The sequence below is a fragment of the Papio anubis genome, chromosome 3, assembly GCF_008728515.1.
Source record: "Papio anubis isolate 15944 chromosome 3, Panubis1.0, whole genome shotgun sequence".
NCBI classification, from domain to species: Eukaryota; Metazoa; Chordata; class Mammalia; order Primates; family Cercopithecidae; genus Papio; species Papio anubis.
In genome coordinates this window covers 1,448,498-1,472,176 of record NC_044978.1, presented here as the reverse complement: position 1 = coordinate 1,472,176, position 23,679 = coordinate 1,448,498, and the positions used below count along the sequence as shown (strand labels likewise).

Genomic DNA, 23,679 nt, shown 5'->3' with positions numbered 1-23,679 from the left:
ATAATGGCCATACTAATTTACAGTCCCATCAACAGTATGTAGGAGCTCCCTTTTCTCTGCATCTTCACCAGCATCTGCTATTTTTGTCTTTTTGATAGTAGCCATTTTAACTGGGATAAGAGAATATCTCATTGTGGTTTCGATTTGCATTTCCATAATGATTAGTGATGTTAATTTTTTAAATGTTCTTTTTGCCCATTTGTACGTCCCTTTTTGAGAAACGTCTTTCAGATTTTTTGACCACTGTAAAATCAGATTTTTTTGGCTTTTTAATTCTTTTGCTGTTGTTTGAATTCCTTGTATATTCTGAACATTAATCTTTTGTTGGATGAATAGTTTGCAAATATTTTCTCCCATCCTACAGATTGTCTTGCTGTTCTGTTGATTACTTCTTTTGCTGTATGTAAGATTTTTAGTTTGATATAATCTCATTTGTCCATTTTTATTTTTGTTGCTGGTACTTGTAAAGTCTTACCTATAAAATCTTCACCCAGTCTCATATCCTGAAGTGTTTCCCCCATGTTTTATTCTAGGAATTGTATAGTTTTGGGTGTTAAACTTAAGTCTTTAATCCATTTTGAATTTATTTTTATGTATGGTGGAGGGGGGGGTCTAGATTTATTCTGCACATGGATATCCACTTTTCGACATTTTTGGTGACTTTGTAAAAAAGTCAGGTGACAGTAAATAAGGGAATTTATTTCTGGGATTTTTAGTCTGTTCCATTGGTTTATGTGTCTGCTTTTATACCAGTGTCATGGTGTTTTGATTACTAGAGCTTTGTAGTATATTTTGAGGACAGGTGGTATAATACTTCCAGCTTTGTTCCTTTTGCTCAGAATTGCGTTAGCTATTCAGGGTATTTTGTGGTTCCATACAAGTTTTAGAATATTTTTTCTATTTCTGTGAAGAATATTATTGGCATTTTGATAGAGAAACCAGTCCAACAGTCTCACAGATAGTTTGTTTCGGATAAGCATAGAATTTGATCCTTCTGTTCTTAAAGCTTGAAGCTTGCATTTGTTTTATCAGGGCTCTCAAGAAAAGTATCGAAGAACTGAAACTCACCTGATCAGCACATCCAGACAGTGAGATGCCAAACCCCTCATTCTTCATGATTACTTTTGTGCCCCTCCCTAGTTCCTCCCTTTTCTTAGACATTGTCACATTTCTTCCCTGCTATATAAACCACTAGTTATAGCCAGTCAGGGAGCTGGATTTGAGACTAATCTCCCATCTCTTTTGCTGCAGCACTCAGTTAAAAGCCTCCTTCCTTGGCAATACTCACTGTCTCAGTGATTGGCTTTCTGTGTGGCAGCAGCAGGACCGAGACTGAACCCCTGTGCTTTGGTAGCAATAGGAATTGCACTAAATGTATAGCTTGCTTTGGCCGGGCGCAGTGGCTCACGCCTGGAATCCCAGCACTTTGGGAGGCCAAGGTGGGCAGATCACGAGGTCAGGAGATCGAGACCATCCTGGCTAACCCAGTGAAACCCCATCTCTACTAAAAATACAAAAAAATTAGCCAGGCATAGTGGCGGCACCTGTAGTCCCAGCTACTCGGGAGGCTGAGGCGGGAGAATGGCGTGAAATCGGGAGGTGGAGCTTGCAGTGAGCCAGGAGCATGCCACTGCACTCCAGCCTGGGTGACAGAGTGAGACTCCGTCTCAAAAAAAAAAAAAAAAAAAAAAAAGTATATCTTGCTTTGGTTAAGATGGTCATTTTAACAATATTGACTGTCCCAATCTGAACATGGAATTTTTCTTTTTTTGGTGGGTGTGTCGTCTTCAATTTATCTCATTGGTGTTTTGTAGTTTTCATTGTAGAGGTCTTTTATCTCCTTGGTTAAGTTTATTTCTACATACTTTATTTTTTTTTTTTGTCGCTATTATAAATGGGATTGCCTTTTTGATTTCTTCAGCTAGTTTGTTATTCGTATATAGACTTGCTATTAGTTCTTATACGTTGATTTTATATTCTGCAACTTTACCAAACTCATCGATCAGTTTCAAGAGTTCTGTGGTGAAGTCTCTAGGTTTTTCTCTATATAAGATTACGTTATCTGCAAAGAGGGACAATTTCATTTTCTGTTTTCCAATTTTGCTGTATTGTATTTCTTTGTCTTGCTTAACTGCCGGGGCTAGAAATTCCAGTACAGTGTTAAATAAGAGTATTGAAAATGGGCATTCTTGTCTGGTTCCAGTTCCTAGAGGAAAAGGTTTTCCCCGTTCAGTATGCTGTCGGCTGTGCGTTTGTTACATGGCCTTTAGTATGTTGAGGTACACTCCTTCTATGCCTAATTTATTGAGAGTTTTTATCATGAAGGGATGTTGAGTTTTATCAGGTGCTTTTTCTGCGTCTATTGAGATGATTCTCTGGCTTTTGACCTTAATTCTGTTGATATGATGTATCACATTTATTGATTTGGATGTACTGAAACATCCTTGTGTTTTTAGGACTAATCCCATTTGAACATGGGTGTATCATTTTTTTGATGTGCTGTTAGATTCAGTTTGCTGGTATTTTGTTCAGGATTTTTGCATTTGTGTGCATCAGGGATACTGACCTGCAGTTTTGTCGCTGTTGTTGTTGTGTCCTGACCTGGTTTGGGTAGCTGAGTAATGCTGACCTTCTAGAATAAGTTTGGAAAAGTTCCCTTCCCTTCCATTTTTTTGAAGAGCTTGTGTGAAATTGATGGTAGTTCTTCTTTAAATCTTTGGTAGAATTCAGCAGTGGAGCCCCCAGGTCCCGGGCTTTTCTTTGATGGGAGACTTTTGATGATGGCTTCAGTCATATTGCCCATTATTGGTTTGCTGAGGTTTTTCTTTTTCTTCATGGTTTCATGTTGGTAGGTTCTATGTGTGCAGGGATTTACTAATTTCTTCTAGTTTTCCTCATTTGCTGGTGGATGATTGTTCATAATAGTCTCTAATGATTGTCTGTATTTCTGTGGTCTCAGTTGTTAGTCTTCTTTTTTGTTTCTGATTTTATTTACTTGGGTCTTCTCTCAGTTTAGCTAATAATTTATCAATTTTTGTTTATCTTTTCAAAATGTCAACTTTTCATTTCATCGATATTTTATAATTTTTTAAAGTCTCTACTATGTTTAATTCTGCTCTGATCTTTATTTATTTATTTTCTAGTTTTAAATTTTGGGTTTGTTCTCCTTTACTAGTTCATTGATGTGCCTTGTTAGATTGTTTATTTGAAATCTTTCTACTTTTTTAATGCAGGCATTTATTTCTATAAACTTATTCCTGGGGCTCAACTTACCTCTTTCTCTGTGGTGAGGAGTCTCTTGGGATGAGCCAATTCCAGCCAGGCCCTTCACTTCCCTCTTTATGCTGTCATCTCCAGTCTCCGTGCATCAGAAGGTCTTTATCGCTTTCTTGCTGAATTCCAGTGTTTTCTCCTATATACTCTATTTGATGTGTTCTTTTCTAATTGTTTTGGTCCTTTGTGGAGTAGGAGAGCACTAGGCACCTCTAATCAGCGTTTTTGATGACATCTGGATAGGACAATATTGATCAATGATATGTCTAGAAGCAATTTTGAATAAATAATATAGTGTTACAGGTTATAATTAAATATGTAAACCAAAAATAAAAGGAAAGGAAGAAAAACATCCCCTTTTTTTCAGAGGCAGGGAGTCTTTAGTTTTGGCTTCTGTAATGGTATTTCAACAAGTTTTAAAGGTACTAACTTTATTAACCTGCAACATTCATCATTTTAAAGGAGTATATAAAAACTATCAAAATGGGTCAGAAACAAGGTTTGCGTTGCTCATAATTATCTTCAACAGTGGCAATATTTAATCCTTTGAGTCAGTCTCAACGGATTGGCAATATAACATAATATATTTTGATGTGTCATTCTTGATAAAAAAATCAAATTATTTTTCTATTTATAATTTCTAGAAAAGGTTTAATGTAAAAATATTTTTCTTCTTTATAGATTTCCCTGCCATGATAATGTTAAAACATATCAAGATGCTCCTTAAACTAACAACATAACGTTCCTTTTTTTGTTTTTTTTTGAAACGGAGTTTCGCTCTGTCGCCCAGGCTGCAGTGCAGTGGCGCGATCTCGGCTCACTGCCAGCTCTGCCTCCCAGGTTCATGCCATTCTCCTGCCTCCGCCTCCCGAGTAGCTGGGACTACAGGCGCCGCCACCACGCCTGGCTAATTTTTTTGTATTTTTAGTAGAGACGGGGTTTCACCGTGTTAGCCAGGATGGTCTCGATCTCCTGACTTCATGATCTGCCTGCCTCGGCCTCCCAAAGTGCTGGGATTACAGGCGTGAGCCACCGCGCCCGGCCGACGTTCCATTTCAGTTGAAGCATTCCTTCACAGAGCCAACAGGTTTTTTCAAACACTCTAAGAACTCTTGAGGATACTACAGGAAAAATGTTCCTCTTGCCTGCTGAGCTGTTAGTCATATTTTCCCTCAAACTTTTCTCAATTAAACATTGTTATAACGGTTTTTCTTTTAAATTTAATTTTCCATGGTGCAGTCCTCAAGTTATTTTTCTTTTATTCGGAGCCACTCCTTCAGTTTCAATTTGCTGAGCAGGCAAGCAACTGCTTTTGATTTCTATGGAGACTGGATTCCTGTGGCCTCCCGTAGGCATTCTCGGTCCACCAACCTTTTGTTGTATTGTGGTATCTGGTGATTTAGGTGCAAACGTACAAGGTATTCTATCATGATGGATATGATACGGTCATGACAGGCTGGGATCTAATGGGACCCAGGGAACTGAGAGACTGGAAGGTGCACCAGGAAGGCTGCAATGTGTGTTATACGAATTGTATGCTGTCCTAGTAACTTTTCCATCAGAGGCCTTATGGATCAGGAGTGAAGAATCTTCTGCTGCATGGGATAACAAGTAGGAACCCTCCTGTAAGCTACTTGATTTCTTTAGAATGTGTTGGAGGATGTTAAATACATTGGAAATCTTGAGTGCTGAAAGCTTTTCTTTTAGTGCTTCTGAGGTAATTCCTTCCAGTAGAAAAAGCTTTGAAGTAAATGCATTGATATGGTCAGCATAAAATAGCTGTTGGAATGCAGTCAACTTTCAGTCCATGAGCGACGACGTCACCTTCAGTCAGAGCTTCAACTCCGTGACCAGCTTGGTTCTCTGCTTCTGGTAGTACATAAACTGGAAATGGTCTTCCGAGTTTCTTCTGTTTTTAGAACGTGGTCTTGTCTCCATCCTCTCGACACTGGGCGCATGAGTAACAACAGGTCTTGCAGGCCAAATAACTTACGAATAAAATTTCCTTCCTGAGGAGCTAGGTGTTCCGACGTGTCTTCAACACAGTCCTGAAGTGCACATGGCGGTCGTCCTTGTGGCTTCTGAAATGCAGAAGGCCATCCAGTTTTGGCCAACCGGAGGCATCTGAAGGAACAGACAATTGCTCAGAAACAGAAGACTGTTTAGAATTTTCTGAATTCATTAAGGGCAATTTGGCTACTTTTCTGGAAATTGGCTTTAAGAGCTCATCCTGCATTTTAAAAATCTCTCCAACTGGATCAAATTTTTTGTATACTCATTTGATAGGTTTTTAAAAAAAATACAAGACTCACCAGGCACGGTGGTTCACACTTGTAATCCCAGCACTTTGGGAGGCCAAGGCCGGAGGATCACCTGAGATTAGGAGTTTGAGACCAGCCTGACCAACATGGAGAAACCCCATCTCTACTAAAAATACAAAAACAAAACAAAACAAAACAAAAAATTGGCCGGGCGCAGTGGCACATGCCTGTAATCTCAGCTACTTGGGAGGCTGAAGCAGGAGAATTGCTTGAACCTGGGAGACGGAGGTTGCAGTGACCAGAGATCGCACCATCACACTCCAGGCTGGGCAACAAGAGCGAAACTCCTCCTCAAAAAAATAAAACTAAAAAAAATAAAAACACATGACTCTTCTGGACTATAAGCAGTATTAGTCTGGCTTCCTACAGAAGCCTGTCCTGAGGAAGAATTTGGACTAGCTGGTCAAGAACTTAAGTTAGAACCCTCACTCAACAGCTATCTTTCCATCACTATTATTTTTATACTCTGTATCAATAATTAAGCACTCCTCATCTGTATCACTGCGCAGGTAACGGTATCTTCAGTTTCACCCTCTTGGCCAGGCTGGTCTTGAACTCCTGACCTTGTGACCCACCTGTCTTGGCCTCCCAAAGTGCTGAGATTGCAGGTGTGAGCAGCAGGCCTCAGACTTTTTTGATTATACACTTATTCAGTAAAACTTTCTCAAGCAGTCACCTCTAATGTATCTGTATGTCTTTATAAATTTCTCTGCACATTGTGTGGTCTCTCCATGTATTACATGTAAGTATATTATTTTGTTTTATAGAATGAAATAAAAATAAAGTTGGTCGGGCGCAGTGGCTCACGCCTGTAATCCTGACACTTTGGGAGGCCAAGGCCAGCAGATCACAAGATCAGGAGATTGAGACCATTCTGGCTAACATGGTGAAACCCCGTCTCTACTAAAAATACAAAAAAATTAGCTGGGCATGGTGGTGGGTGCCTGTAGTCCCAGCTACTCAGGAGGCTGTGGCAGGACAATGGCCTGAACCCGGGAGGCAGAGCTTGCAGTGAGCCGAGATCGCACCACTGGACTGCAGCCTGAGCGACAGAGCGATTCGGTCTCAAAAAAAACAACAAAAAAAGATAAAGTTGCTAATATTTTCTGCTACATCTCAACTGATTGTCTTTCTCACTCTCCTTGAGGACCGTCATTTAGGCTGCTTCCAGGTGCTAACACGGGGAATGATTTGGTCAGATTTATGTTTTCAGTCACTCCTCACAGTGGAACATAGAGTTGATGTACACAGGATTCAAGGAGAAAAGAGTAGGAACCAAGATATTATAACGGATCAAACAAGAGAAAGTCAGGATCTGACTGAGAGAGCAGGCATGGAGTGAAAGGGAGGGCTAGATTTGAGAAATACCGAGGTAGTGGAATTGGTAAGATCTGCTCATTGAGTAGGGGTGGGGAGTGGCCCTGAGAGGCCGGAGTGAGCCGGAGTAAAGGGATGGGAGAAGCAAATGGTGCAATTGTGCTTCGGGTGATTGGGAGAATAGTGGTTATGTTAGACACAGAAGATTCAGTGGATAAGCAGATTTTAGTGGTGGGTTCAGTTAAGAAATTGAGCTCATCTTTATATAGATTTCACTTCCTTTTAATTTTCTTTCAACACACTCATCCAAAATTTGGTTGTGTTGTTTTTCTGCTGAACAACCTGTGGTGTTCTCCTTTCTTTTCCAAATCTCCACATTTCGGCCCAACCTGTGTCCATGGTGAATTCAGACAGTAAATACAAGCACCTGTTTTCCAAGTGTCATCTTTGTTATTTATAACACAATGCTTTTTATTCCAATTTTGTAGTTGACTTATTTTCTCTAATATATTATTGTTTAGTCATTACAGACCCTGTTATTCTTCCAAGCAAACGACCTCAAAGTTTCACTGGCTGACAATAAATAAACTTTATTTCTTGCTGTTGTAATTTAATTTTATTTCATGTACTTTTATCCCAACGTACATTTCAATTTGGGACCCAGACCAAAATAGGCATTCAAGTGCAAATGGTTTATTTTGTCAATGATCTGAGAAGAACAGGAAGTGAGGGAGAAAATAATGACAAAAAAGGCTTTATTTTCAAGGGCGTCATCACTATGGACAACAGGAGCTTAATCCTCCTGTGGAAACCGAGGAGCCAGGGTAAAATGTGTAGCTGAGTGAGGGAATTGTAATATCTACACACCAATTTCCGTCAGCCATTGGTTGTGGCTCTACCTATGCATGATCACTCTCCAGCATTTTGAGCCTAGAAAAAGTAGCCAAGAAGGTTTCAGAGTTGGAGAAAGCCCTCATGCAGAAAATGTACATGCTGGCATTTACAAATCAGTCAGATATGCATTGATGTGGGTGGAGTAAAAGGACATAGAGAGGAATCCACTAAATCCATCCAGGAATAAACAAATAAAATAGGAAAAAAAACTCACTGTTGAGATAAGTTAATACTTTTATTTTACCACTGTTTCTTTAGCCCTTTTATTCAGTCATCTACTTGTGTACATTAGATAGGTAGTGTGCAAATTTTACAGTGTGCATTAACTCAAGTTCAATATTTGTAACTAAACCATGCCTTGTTTTTCATCTCTCTGCTATTCCCTCCCTTTTCCCCAATTTCTCTGTGTATGAAGCTCGACTGACTTGTCAAAAGCTACCTCAAATGATATTTTTACAATAAAATCTTTCCTAAACTTTAGTTAGAATCTATCACTTTCTACTGGCTGCTCCTGTAGAATTTTGTCTATAGTTTTGTTTTGTCATCTTATCACGTTATATTATTATTTACAATCTGTCTGTTAACATATTGTGAACAGGGCTGGGTTCGGTGGCTCACACCTGTAATCCCAGCACTTTGGGAGGCCAAGGTGGGCAATGAGGTCAGGAGATCGAGACCATCCTGGCTAACATGGTGAAACCTTGTCTCTACTAAAAATACAAAAAATTAGCCAGGCGTGGTGGCGGGTGCCTGTAGTCCCAACTACTCGGGAGGCTGAGGCAGGAGAATTGCTTGAACCTGGGAGGTGGAGGTTGCAGTGAGCCGAGATCATGCCACTGCACTCCAGCCTGGGTGACAGAGCAAGACTCTGTCTTTAAAAAAAAAAAAAATATATATATATATATATATATAAAAATATAAATACATCTTTAAGATAATTTCTGTCTTACTCCTTTTTACTTATCCTGCAGTTGCCACAATAAAGGTTTACTCACATAATAAGCAAATACCTAAATAGACATGTCTGATTTTCTTACAATTTCTGATTTACAATTATGAAAGTGAATCTTTCTTTGAAAAAAATCATAAATGCCCCACATTTTTCAATGTACTTTTAGACATTTCTTAATAACTATGTTTTTATAAATATAGACCATTATTATTACGTATGTTAAAGCACTTACAATTTTAATGTGTAAACGTAAAATCACATCTTATCAAACTATCAAATAATTTTTTAAGATAAAATTTATGAGTTTCTAATAAATATTACAGTATTGCTGCCCAGAAAGCACTAATAAAAATAAATTAACGGTATCATTTGTTACTTTAAAGGCTAGGAATTTCTAATATAAAGAGATGTAAGGAATAGTTCATAAGAACACATCCACTTCAAATTGTAAAAAAGAGTTATCTATTGTTAAAGCAAACTAAATATGGCCTGGGAAGGACACTATACTTCTACATTTGAGTCCTTGTAGATGAACCATAACCTAACTTAATAGGTCGACAAGGTTGAAAATTAATTTAGAAGTATGCACCTGTGACAATCGCTGATGGAACAATCGCCAATCCAGCCAGCAGCCATACTTCAGCCACTCATACATTGCTTGAGTGTTCAAACTGTTCAAGTAAGGCAAACTTGTAACCAATCCCGTTGTTTCTGTAACTCACTTCCGGTTTCTGTACATCATCTTCTTTTTTTTTTGTCTATGAATCTTCTTCCACCATGTGGCTGTGCTGGTCTCTCTGAATCTGCTCCGATTCTGGGGGCTGATCCACGAATCATTAATTGCTCAATTAAACTGCTTTAAATTTAATTTAGTTGGCTGGGTGTGGTGGCTCACGCCTGTAATCTCAGCACTTTGGCAGTCTGAGGAGAGCAGATCACCTGAGGTCAGGAGTTCGAGACCAGCCTGACCAACATGGGTGAAACCCCGTCTCTACTAAAAATACAAAATTAGCTGGGTGTGGTGGTGCATGCCTGTAATCCCAGCTACTCGGGAGGCTGAGGCAGGAGAATTGCTTGAACCTGGGAGATGGAGGTCGCAGTGAGGCGAGATTGCGCCACTGCACTCCAGCCTGGGCAACAAAAGCAAAACTCCGTCTCAAAAAACCCCAAAATTTAATTCAGCTAAAGTTTTTTTTGTTAACAGTGTGTTGTTAGTTGTTATTTAACCTTTTTATGAAAGGCAAATAATATAAACAAGAACTTGGAATATTTGTGAATAATGTATAAATGAATGGTTTCTGTTTATTCTCTGTATTCTGTTAAAAGTTTTTGCTCTGGTCAATATATCTGGCGATAAAATTCTTTTATATCCTGTATAATTTAAAAAGCAAATTTGATGCATGTGCAACTTTATTTTTTTTGAGGCTATTTGTTACAGTGGAAATTGCATTAACAAGCCTCATGCGGCACATGTGGTGCCCAGAGCATTCTTCTGAAAGTTACGGTTTTGAAGGCAGTAGTTGGGGCGACATTGTCCTAATTAAAGTTCTCGGGCAGTTTTGCCGACATTCAAAACCACCTTCCATTTTTGTCATTTTGTGGTAATATCTATAATTTATAAAAAGGAATTCCAACACCTTTTTCTTTTTTGAGATGGAGTCTCAGTCTGCTGCCCAGGCTGGAGTGAGTGGCGCGATCTCGGCTCACTGCAACTTCCATCTCCCAGGTTTCACCGTGTTAGGATGGTCTCGATCTCCTGACCTCGCGATCCGCCCGCCTCGGCCTCCCAAAGTGCTGGGATTACAGGCTTGAGCCACCGCGCCCGGCCCCCAACACCTCTTGTCTGTGATAATCTCCCAACGGTCAAAGCAGTTTGCTCCCAAATTCCCAGACGTGGTCTTGGTGGGCCGCAGAGCTCCACTGCCGCACTTTCCCGCTGGGTTTGTTTAACGTGTAGCTTTACCCACCTTGAGGCAGAACTGCATGTGCCTGTGTTGGGGCCGACGCATGACCTGTGGTGCACGGAAGGAGAAAAGGTGAATATCTCCCCACACCAGACCTCCGAGGTTCATAAATTATTTATCACATAATTCAACGTGCTGCCCCACTGGTCAGGGCCAGTTTCCAGTACGGAGACAAGGACACTTTAATCACGCTCTTCCCTGTAAAAGAGAAAGACTGGCCTTTCACAGAGAGCTGTGATAGGGATAGGGATAGGAGAGGGATGTGACTGCGGGGAAACCTCCACTTAGAATAGGAGTTGCTCATCAGTTCTAGACCCAACTGCATGGACTTAGGCAGTGATAGCATTAACAGCTCCTGAAGAGTTTGCCTCTATCACCAGCCTTGTGTGGGTCTTTATAACAAGCAGGACGTGGATACACATGTCTCTTTCATAATCAGAAAAGTATCACCATTTTCCTGGGACAAAAATATGTAAGTTTAAACATTTTTAGTGCCAGGTCAGTAGTCACAACTTACCAATAGCATTTTTTATTTTAAAAATACAGCTAGTGACTACACCATTGGCTAACAAACTGAGACTTAAAGCATTTTCTAGATGCAAATGCTATAAATAAATTATTAGGTATGTTCACTAATATTTACAAACTTAACTTCATATATAAAGCAAGGTAAATCACCAGTGTGGCCATGCAAACAGGGTTTGAGGACTCCAGTATTTACAGCAAGCTTGTCCAACCCACAGCCCATGGGCCGCGTGCAGCCGGATGGCTTTGAGAGAGGCCCAACACAAATTAGCAAATTAGTAAACTTACTTAAAATGATGGGATTTTTTAAATTTTAATTTTTATTTTTGCCATTTTTTGCTTTGTTTGGTTTTTAGCTCTTCAGCTTTGTTAGTGTTGGTGTATTTTATGTGTGACCCAAGACAATTCTTCCAGTATGGTCCAGGGAAGCCAAAAGATTGGACACTCTTGATTTAAAGGGAAAAGAGGTGGGCAGTGGAGGAAAGGGGAAAAAAAGAGAGAAGGTAGACAAAAGCGGTAAGTGGTTACAGTTTTCGGAGGCTTTGATTAACACTTTCTGGATCTACATTTTACCTGTGAAACCAGTGGGTAGTGGAACAGTGAATTGTGCATTTGGCTCGTGCTCAGTGTGTCTGCATTTTTGCATAAGATAAAGTGAACATCGAGGAGGCGCTCAAATATACATTCCTCTCAGGTGAGCCAAGGGATGCCCTCTAGGCCTGTGTTTGTCAAGGTACCTTTGAAGATAAGCTGTTAGTTTGCATGCCAAGGTGAAATAGAATAGAATTCTGTTTTAGGGTAAAGATCTTGGGGCCCACGTGGAATTTCCTTGTGAGCAATTTGTGAAGGAGGCCGCTGGCGGAGACATGTAGGCCTTCTGTCTTCACAGCTATCTACTTAGGAACAAAATGGAAGGCAGTTTTTTGCAAGACGCAGTTACTGAGCTTCACTTTTCCCTTTGGTGTAGTGAGTTTGGGGTCCTGAGATATTTATGTTCCTTTCACAGCCTCACCATACTTGAATAAAAATTACAACCTACATGTTAAAACTGACCACATCACTCTCTCCTGTGTGTCTTCAAAAGATGTAAGGCCCATCCAGATAATCCAAGATGATCTAATCTCAAAGCCTTAATTATATCTTTGATGACCCTTTTTCCAAATAAGGTCTAATTAGAGGTTCCTGGAATAAAACACGGAGTTACCTCCCTAGGGGCCACCATTCAGCCTGATCCGGAAGGAAGGCCATGATTTCAGCTCTCTGGGATTTGAGACAAAGAGGCCCCTTTTCTTTCATTTTATCTTTTCATGTCTCTTCTTGCCATGGACCCACATGATTGTGTGTGGGCTGAGAGTGAATCCAAGAAGGCCTTTGTGTTGTGGTCAGTACAGGCTTTGGTCCAGAGAGACAACAATACTTTCAGTACTCTTTGGTTCTGCCCCAGAGGAGCTCAACACAGAGAATTGCCTAGAACAAGAAACTGGGTAAGTGTGCTTGGAACATACCCTTGTCTTCTCTTCTTTGGATTCTTGATTGCAACACTCTTCTCTGCCTGGATATTCACATGGCCTTACACTCTTTGCCTTCTCTCCTGTATGTCATTGGATGTTGGGCCCACCTAGATAACCCGAGATGATCTCATCCTGACATCCTTAACTTAATTATATCTGCAAAGAACATTTTCCTAAATAAAGTCACAGGCACAGTTTTGGGGGACTAGAATATGGATATATCTTTTTGGAGACTGTGATTTAACTCACTATAGGCTAAATTCTCAGCCCTAAAGAGGGTCCTACACAAAGTGAGGGCACTCAATGGAAAGAAGGTCTCTGAGACATGAGATAGGAACATGTGAACGGAACCTTCAACCCACAGATTCTCCAGGACTGTCTGGTCCAGGAGAAGGGACTCCTCCCTCTCTCAGGTTCAGACCCCCAGGTCCTGGAGATTAGGCAAAGCCTTGTTTGTTCTTTGCATGAAATTAAATAGTCTTAGTGGTCCATTGCAGGGGTCTCTATTTGTGATTGACCTTTACGTATTTCTTGCTTTATGTACTTATCTATATGTCAGGCGCGTTCGTGCAAAGAGATCACCAAACAGGATTCACTTGGGTGCAAGTGGGCTGAGTCCGAACAGAGAGTCAGCGAGGGGAGATGGGGAAGGGGTTGCTTTATAGGAGTTGGGTAGGTAACGGAAAATTACAGCCAAAGGTGGTTATCTATTGTTAGCAGAGGAGGGGGTTACAGGGTACATGGTGGGAAGATCGTAAGTCTCAGTGTCCAGAAGAAGGATGTCACAAGGTCGATTGATCAGCTAAGGTAGGGCAGGGACAAGTCACAATAGTAAAATATTATAATGTTAGTTAATCAGTTAAGGCAAGAACTGGCTGTTTCACTTCTTTGTAGTTTTCTTCTTTGGCTGCTGCAGACTTCTTGGCTCCTGCAGGCCACCTGGATGTGTATGTGCAGGTCACAGGGGGTTATAATGGCTGAGCTTCAGCTTAGAGACCTGACGCTATATTCTCTGTTTTTTTTCTTCAATAAGGTAGTTTACTTATTAAATTCTTCCCTAAAGATGCAGCTCTTGAATTAAAAAGTACTACTACTACTACCATTTTGCTTTAATCACTAAGTTTTGCCTTGATTTTTTTGTCTGTTTTTTATGTTTTTGTCTATATTTTGTTGATATTTTAAAGTTTTTTCTTGTTTTTATTAATATGATTATTTAAGGCTCTAGAATTTCTTCTGAGTGCAGATCTACCTGGGTCATACAGAAGTTTTCATATGTGGTCAGTTGTTTTACAAATATTCAACGTCTTTCTCTTTGGCCCTTAATGATACAAGAAAACTTTCAAAAACTGTATGTTTTATAGCGTTTTGGAGTTTTAATGCTTATTTAACTTCACTGCATTTTAATTAAAGAATAAAAAAAAAGTTTTTAGAAATCATTGAAGTTTTGTGGTCTGAAATATAGTCTTTTTTATGATCTGTGGAATCTGAAGAAAAAAGCATTCTATATTTATATACAGATATAGATCTATATCTATATATCTATATATAGATCTACAGATCTATATATATGTATATGTATATATAGTTGCACCAGGCCCCTGGCTGCAACTTTTCATACCCTATCTATAGATCTGTATATCTATATCTATATCTATATATATTTTGAGGCAGAGTCTTGCTCTGTTGCCCAGGGTGGAGTGCAGTGGTGTGATCTCGGCTCACTGCAAGCTCCGCCTCCTGGGTTCATGCCATTCTCCTGCCTCAGCCTCCCGAGTAGCTGGGACTACAGGCGCCCACCGTGCCCAGCTAATTTTTTGTATTTTTAGTAGAGACGGAGTTTCGCCGTGTTAGCCAGGATGGTCTTGATCTCCTGACTTCATGATCTGCCCGCCTCAGCCTCCCAAAGTGCTGGGATTACAGGTGTGAGCCACTGCACCCAGCCTACTTTTTGTTTTAAGAGCACTGATGTTCTGTTATTTAATCTCTACAGTTCATAACTGGCATATCTTCATTGTGAATCACACACTTAATTTTTCTTTTCTGTTCCTTTTTCTTACTTCTGTGCTTTTTCTGCCCTGTGTATTAAAGAGAAGAAAATCAGTGATGCCACACAAAACACTCCGTAGTAGTCAGATCACAGCGATGGTTTTAACATTTGTGGTGCTGACCTTCTGTTCCTGTTCTTTCACTGAGTTCTCCCACCATCAGGCAGGTTCCATGCTCATCACCAGGCCCCTGGCTGCAACTTTTCATACCCTATCAACATTTGGTTCACTGATGTTTGTTGTTTGCGAGATTTTTCAAGCAGTTCCATATAAACAATGTTCCCATATTTTTAAACATTCAAAAATCAGTTTGTGTTGCTTTTAGACTTGATTGAAAGAATAGTTAGTATAACATCTCTGGGTTGCAGTTTCTTGGTGCAAAATTTCACAGGTCTCAGCTCTTCCAATATTGAATACTGCTACACACTGACCTTGTGATTGCAGATTCAAGCTGCCATCAGCCTTGCAAGACACAGACAACTTTAATCTGATGCCACATTTACTGGACTTTAAAGGAGGACACAGGCCAGGAGACACAGGCCCTGGGGCACCCACAACTCCCTTTGCCCTCTCACCTATCCAGGGCCTGTGTGGCTGCCACAAACAAGAGTCAGGGTGCTTGTGGGCCACCTGGATAATTAGAAACCACAGCCTTGATTTCCCAACAATTTTTTATACTGTTTCTAGACACCAAGCTACAAGCCACATATTAATTAACAGCCCCCCTGTTCCAAGGGCAATGGAACATAGGTGATGAGGGAGACATTCCACATCTATTTCAAATCTGTCATTTCTAAGTGTGTCTGTTAGCTTCTGTTGATTAGGAAATTATCCCCACTTTAGACACTTAAAACAGCAACAGTTTGTTAACCTAAGGATCTGCTGAAGAGTTCCCGTGGTCTAGACTGGTTCCCGCTAATCTCGCCCAGGCTTGCTCACGTGTCTGCAGTGCCGTAGCAGATGGCGGAGGGCGACTAGCCCCTTGTAGCCTGCCTGTGATCTGGTGGTTGGCCATTTGCCTCTGGCTCGGCGTGGTGATTGTTTCATCATTTTGCATTCTTCTGTTGTTGTTTTTTGTTGTGGGTTTTTAAAATTTTATTTTATTATTTTTTTTTGGAGACAGGGTTTCACTCTGTCACCCAGACTGGAGTGCAGTGACATGGTCTCAGCTTACAGCAACCTCTGTCTCTCAGGCTCAAGTAATTCTCCCGCCTCTGCCTCCCAAGTAGCTGGGAGTACAGGCAAGTGCCACCACCACCCAGCTAATTTTTGTATTTTTAGTAGAGGTGGGGTTTCACCATGTTGGCCCGGGTGGTCACGAACTCCTGGCCTCAAATGATCCAGCCGCCTCACCTTCCCAAAGTGCTGGGATTACAGGCGTGAGCCACCGCGCCTGGCCTGTTGTTGTTAATAATGATAAAATATTTGGTTCAGCTTCTCAATGGCCACATTTTACAGTTTCGGATGCACTTTCTGGACTGGACTGGTGTAACTCTGCTTATTTTGCATTGTTTGAAGGCATTTATAATTAATTCTGATTCCTCATTTCAGACTATGTTTTGTTTTTCCTGAACCGTCTCTTTCCTTGTAGGTAGAGGCAGCATTTCATGGAGGGCCAGGTCCCTGGCTAGGACAAGATAGAGCCACAGAGTCATATTCGGTCTCCAGCAGCCATTATTCTGCCCCAGCCTGCCGTTTGGCTGTGGGGGGTTTGGTGGCCCACGTCTAACTCTACCTCTGTTTCTAGACTGTGACCCGGGATCAGGGGAAATTAGTAGACAGCCCGTGCCTCCAGTGCCACTGTGGCGAGCCCTGTAGGACGGGCCCCTCACTCTGGGCTTTCTGGTGTCTGTGGCCTCAGTGTCCGTGCTCGGCTCCTCCCCACCAGTGGCCGTGCTCCGTTTGCCCTGGGCTGGCGGGCTTTTCCCTGTCCTGTGGTTTGGCGTTTTACCTCACTGCGTTTTCGATCAACGTAGAATTCTCCTTTCCGTTTCAAGTGCTGTGGATGATTTTGGGAGAACGTTCTTTTTTTCTTTTTTCTTTTTTTTTTGAGACGGAGTCTCTCTCTGTCGCCCAGGCTGGAGTGAGCGGCGCGATCTCAGCTCACTGCAAGCTCCGCCCCCCGGGTTCCCGCCATTCTCCCGCCTCAGCCTCCCGAGTAGTTGGGACTACAGGCGCCCGCCACCTCGCCCGGCTGGTTTTTTGTATTTTTTTTAGTAGAGACGGGGTTTCACCGTGTTCGCCAGGATGGTCTCGATCTCCTGACCTCGTGATCCGCCCGTCTCGGCCTCCCAAAGTGCTGGGATTACAGGCTTGAGCCACCGCGCCCGGCCTCTTTTTTCTTTTTTAATATATATATATATCATCTGCAAATATGCTCCCTTATTTCCCACCTCGACTTTTATCTTCCACTTTCAATCTTTTCTTTTTTTGGAAGGAGGTGGGATATTTTCAGAGTTGTATTTCCAAGAATCCTTTCAATTTCTCCATTTTTGCGCTTTATCACTGTGTGTGTGTGTGTGTGTGAGAGAGAGAGAGAGAGACAGCACACATATAGAAAGATGTGCAAAATGTAAATGTATATTTAACAAGTGGTTATAAAGCCATATAATGTGCAACAACCACACAGATGAAGAAATAAAGTCTTCCTGAAACCTAACAGTCCCCCCAGGTGTTCCTCCTCATGCTCCCACCCCAGTAACCCCAGGAGTCAAACCCTTTTCTGCCTTCAGTGTCATCATGTCTTAGCTGTGTTTATAATTTTACCTCCTATATATGCATTATGAAAGAGCTGCTGCTTCTTGCTATCTTTTTCTTGCTGTAGGTCTTGTATCTTCAGAGCTATTAGAAATAGGGTTCCGAATAAAACTTTTTCTGTTTCTGCACACTCTCCCTTCTTCTGTGTTTCCTTTAATCTGTCAGATTGATTTTATTCCACTCATGTGAAAACTCTCTCCCAAATGCCTCCTGATCTGTGGCTCTGCATTCATGAGTAAGTGTGATGCACTGGGAGATGACTGGGAGTCTCATGGGAGGGTGTGTATTGGCCAGTGGTCCCCTTAACAGAGTGGGCCTTTGTTGTTGGTCATCACCTGACTCCAGCGTCTAAAGGAGAATTTCCTCCTTGGAGATAATGTCTGACCGCAGCCTTCTGGGAGTCACAGAAACGGTCTTGTGTCCCTGCAATTAGAATGCATGTAATCACTTTATTTCCGAATTTTAGCCTCACCGAGTCCCCCATGGTTGCTTCTTTGCTGACTCCAAGCTATGAAACTTTCTGAGATTCTCTGAGTAAATCACATTTCTTTTCTTCTTAGGTTTCAGCTTTTCTTTATTCTACTAAACCAATACCTACTAGTCTGTTAAATGTCAAAGAAATACTAAATTTTATGTCTTCTAATACTACTTCTCCCATTCTTTTGTCCCAATAGGCTTATGGATGTTTTAATTTATTTGCTCTCCTCTTCGTTGATTTTCTTTCTTTCTTCTTTCTTTTCTTCTTCTTCTTCTTTTTTTTTTTTTTTCGTTTTTTGAGACAGAGTCTTGCTCTGTTGCCCAGGCTGGAGTGCAGTGGCACGATCTCGGCTCACTGCAACCTCTGCCTCCTGGGTTCAAGTGATTCTCCTGCCTCAGCCTCCTGAGCGGCTGGGATTATAGGCACCCGCCACCACGCCTGGCTAATTTTTGTATTTTTATTAGAGATGGGGTTTCACCATCTTGACCAGGCTGCTCTCGAACTCCTGACCTCAGGAGATCTGCCCTCCTTGGCCTCCCAAAGTGCTGGGATTACAGGTGTGAGCCACCACGCCTGGCCTTAGTTGATTTTCTTAAGGGAGAGCAGATAACGTTTGTGCTTCTACTACCACATTTAACCAAAATTTCAATCAGGGATAGTTTAAATAAAACTTTATATCAGAGTTTCACATTTCCTCCATTGTCTTTCTAGAAGTTTTTTTTGTTTGTTTTGTTTTTTTTAAGTGTTTTTATTACTTGAAACTGTGTGTGTGAGTGCAGAGATATAATAATAAAATTTATCAAGTTTCAGGTTGGTGATATTAATCATTTATTTTAGCAGTGAAATTAAATGTTAACATTCAACTGTAAGGTTGGAAGATTTAGCTAATGCCTTCTCCCCCATTGAATTAATACAGAACAAAAATTGATATTTCTGATACAGACAGGAGACAGGGAAATACTGGGTAGAAGATGATGGTGCCCTGGCAAAGGCCCCACCTTCAAGCCTGGAAGCCCACGGCCCTAAGTGGGAACAGGCATTCCTGTTTTCCTGCCCAAAAGTTACCTTTTCACCTGCCATGCCCCACTATCCTGTACCCATGTAAACCCCAATCCCCAGGCTCCAGAAGCAGGTGAGGAAGTGACCAGCAGAAGAGTAGAATAGAAGAGCAGCAGAACAGTGTGGCAGAGAGAAGGGAAGGAACATCTGAACATTGAGAGTAGTTCAGCTTGGGATGGTTGGAGACGAGATCGGCTGCTGGACAGCCAAACTCTGGGGAAAGATCATCTTCCTACTCCATCTCCCTTCTAGCTCCCCATCCATCCCACTGAGAGCCACCTCTACCACTCAATAAACCCCCCGCATTCATCCTTCAAGTCTGTGTACAACCTGATTCTTCCTGGATTCTGGACAAGGACCTGGGTACTCACAGGGCACTGAGCTGGTTAACACTGAAGCCGTCTGCAGACAGCAAAGCTAAAAGAGTGCGCTGTAACACACACCCACTTGGGCTTTGGGAGTTGTAAGTACCCACCCTTAGATGCTACCGTAGGGCCGGAGCCCAAAACACATTCAGCCTGGCTCCTGCACCTGCGTGTGTGCCCCCCTCCCATAGGGGTTTGAGCGTGCGGGGCAGAACATACGAGCCACACCCCTGTCGCATGTCCTGTGAGGTGGGTCAGGGAACTCTCTTTCGTTTCCACTGGTAGATACAGAGATTTTGCAGATGATACACTGTAGATCAGATACTCTCAAAGAAAAAAAAAGGTACAAAGTTGTAGAGTTCAATTACCTTATTCGTGAATACTTTTTTCCTAACCTAATTAACTCAGTATACTGGCATCACTAGGATTTTGAGCTTTACCCAATACTGGTTTCTTTCTTCCTGAAGCATTTGTTTTACTGCCCCATTTTATTGCTTTCAGTTAATGAAATCTGATGCTAAAACCAAGAGTTCCTGAGGTGTTAGCCACCAGCACTATCCTCCCTACCGTCACCTTCATTCTGTCTGTTCCACCTATCTTTTGGGGACATCTCAAGTTGAGGTTATTAACCTTATATCATGTTCCCTTCTCCCTCCATTTGTACTCATTTTATTTAGTGTGGGTAATTCAAATGTAAATTGTTTTGGTCACAAACCCCAACTGCTTGCTCACTGAATAGCCTGCAACCTGCCTTTTGCAATGATCACTGCGTCCTGGAGGGTACGTTGGCATCACTGAGTCTGATGGCACCTGCTTCTGCCATGTTAGAACACTGCCTGCAGCCCTTGGATCTGGACTTCAGTCAGACCAGCAACAGATTCGCTTTTTTCTCCTCTTTGTTTGCCTGTTTCTCTGTCTTCTGATTGTTTTAAAGGTGAAGGAAAGTAGTAGTACAGAAATAATAACACAAAATTAAAATTAAATTAAAATGTAAAAAATAAGTACAGAACTAATTTTTCTCTGGCTTGATTTTAAAATGTTAGTTCCAAGTGCTTTAGGTTGGAGATGTTTCTGACCCGAGCATGGCTCCCCCCACGTAAGCATCCCTTCACACAGTCTTTGAAATCAGCTGCTCTGATCCTAAATGTAGGCCTCACCTCTCACCAGCTGTCTAATCTTGGGAAAGTAGGAAACTCACTTTACTTCTTTATCTCTGGGACAGGGATCCTATCCCCAGGGGTTGTTGAAAGGATTAAATGATACAGTGTACTTAAAATTCCTGGTAGATAAGAAGCACTCCAGAAGTAGTGGCCATTTTTATCATCTGTGTAGATGTTAAAGTTTGCCAGGATATTCTAGGATTATCTACTCTGCAATCCCGTGCTGCTTTCATACATTTGCTCTGATAAAACTACCTTAGGACACTGAGAAAAGATTTTTCAGGGCTGACTGAGCCCTGCTTAAATATTTTCCAGCTGTTTTGGTTCTTAAAAAAAAAAATAGATTTTTAAAAGAGAATTAACTCTTTTTTTCTTGCTCTTTATTCTCTGTGTCTGAGGGGAGACCCTACCAACCTCGCATCTATGACTCCCAATAACCACAGGATACATCATTATCTAGGAAGAGAGGGAGAGGGCCACAGGCTTGGCAAAGTCAGAACTTCCAGTCTTCCTGCTTTCCAATATCCCTGGGCTTCTGGCCTTTCACACAGTTAACACGTTTCCTCTAGTGCTGAGTATTGCATTCTGCCCCTTCAACCAGATCACTTTCACTAAAAGTTTGCATCTGCCAGTATCAGCGATGAGGAAACCAAGTGAAATCTATCAATCCGTGTCCAGAATGGAATGAAACTGAAGATCCTGTTTCCCCAGATGGATTGTTACAATCATCATAGCATTTGAAGAAGCCAAGATCAACAAAAAAAGAGTTACCAGGTGTGCATGTGTGTGTGCTATTTGAATATTAGACATAGTAATTTTTCAGAAAAGATTCTCATCTCTAAAAAGCGTTTCCTCCCTCAAGATAAAAAGAAGTATAGCTCATTTCATTTTAGGACATAATCTGTCTTTGGGCTTCAGCATTTTAAAATTAAACATATCTTTGATACAATATTCCTTCGATTGTTAATTTCTCCAGAAAAGTTCAGCTCTTTGGAATCAGATTGAGATTTTTTGTTAAATGCTTATATTTGTCTTCAATGCATTCATGTTTTAAAGCAATACATTGAAAATTTGAAAATGTTTTTACTTCAAATAACTACATTGTCTTTTTCTAAAATGAGAAGTTGCAGTGTTCCATGTTCTGATTTGCTATTTTTCGTGATTTCTGTTAGTAGTCTTGGACGTTTTCTGTACTTGTATTTAGAGTACGCACACTTGCCTGAGACAGTTCTATTTCTCACAGTCATCACAGTGCCACATGTTGCCTCCCCATCGTCTTCAAAAGATTGGGCTAAGGCCAGGCACGGTGGTTCATGCCTGTAATGCTGACGCTTTGGGAGACCGAGGTGGGTGGATCACAAGGTCAGGAGATGGAGACCATCCTGGCCAACATAGCGAAACTCTGTCTCTACTGAAAATACAAAAAATTAGCCAGGTGTGGTGGTGCTCACCTATAGTCCCAGGTACTTGGGAGGCTAAGGCAGGAGAATCACTGGAACCCAGGAGGCGGAGGTTGCAGTGAGCTGAGATCACGCCACTGCACTGCAGCCTGGGTAACAGAGTGAGAGACTCCATCAAAAAAAAAAAAAAAAAAAAAAAAGTGGGCTAGAGCTTGGCTACACTGTGAGATTTATTGTCTTTGAACTTTCACTTATTCTGAGCTGCTCAGTTCCATTAATCAGCCTGACTTGCTGACTCTGGAATTGTGTGCTCATATCAGATAGGTTGTGGCTAAAGTCCATCCATTATATTTCTAGGCCCTCACTTCTCTGTACAACCCCAGTTCAATCATGCTGGCAAGTGTGTGGGGCGCGCTCAGCCCTGAGGAGTTCTATAAGGGAAAGTTCCACATGGGCTTGGATTATATACCCAGTAATTCAGAGCAAATCTGTGAAAGCTTCATATGTCATTTACAATTTGTAGGCACTGCAGAACCGTAGATTCCAAAGAGAGAAGGCTATGCCTTCTGATGATAGTCTTAAATCACGGAAAGCTAAAACAATAAACACCTCAAATTCAGTGTATTTTTGCCTTGGAAAAAGGGTTAGACTTCATGGTTGCAATTCACCTCACTCACCTGTGGCTCATTGATTCTGACATCTAATTAAATTGATCAGCCACAGTGATCACAAGGCGATTGTTTGCCAAACACTACTGGCAAAGTAAACTTAGCTCATACTTGTGATTTACTTTATGGTTTCTATCCGGAATTGGGAACAAATAAGAAATTTGTTTTGACTAGGAAATTGTACACAAGTCTAATAATTTGGACTGGAATAATAACCACTGTGCATTTGCTTGTTTCTGACTTTGTTAGTCTTCATAATATTCCTTTCAGAAGGTTGGCTGTATTTATAGTTATTTGAATTTTGCCAATGTTTTCTTTCCACAAAGCTTGTTGTTGTATTTAATTGTCTTTAAGAAAATAAACTAAAAGTATCTGTCAACTTTCAAGAAATAAGCTTTTGTTAAAAATCAATATTTATTAAAGCAAATGTCATTTGAAAATTCAAGCAATGTATAACTTGCAAACATTTCATTAAAATAGTTTCAGTAATATATTTTTAGCTTGAGTGGGTCAAGATAATAAATCAGTATTTTCTCTCAAATTCTGATAATGAGAGGTGGCAATGTGCTAGCAGCCCTCGTTCTCCGCGCCTCCTCGGTCTGGGAGACCACTCTGGCAGCACTTGAGGAGCCCTTCAGCCCGCCACCACACTGTGGGAACCCCTCTCTGGGCTGGCTGAGGCTAGAGCTCCCTCCCTCTGCTTGCAGGGAGGTGTGGAGGGAGAGGTGCAGGCGGGAACCTGGACTGCGCATGGCACTCACGGGCCAGTGTGAGTTCTGGCTGGCATGGGCCCGGGCCGGGCAGTCCCCACACTCGGAGTGGCCAGCTGGTGCCACAGGCCCAGGGCAGTGAGGGGCTTAGCACCTGGGCCAGCAGCTGCGGAGGTTAAGCTGGGTCCCCCAGCATTGCCAGCGCTGCGCTCAAATTCTTGCCCGGCCTCAGCTGCCTCCCCGCGGGGCAGGGCTCAGGACCTGCAGCCTGCCATCCCCA

General features: G+C 41.6%; 1 pseudogene; it reads right to left on the bottom strand.

The window, feature by feature from the left end:
• Positions 1 to 4,260: 4,260 nt before the first annotated feature.
• LOC101011416 lies at positions 4,261 to 5,611 on the bottom strand (annotated as a pseudogene).
• Positions 5,612 to 23,679: the final 18,068 nt, after the last annotated feature.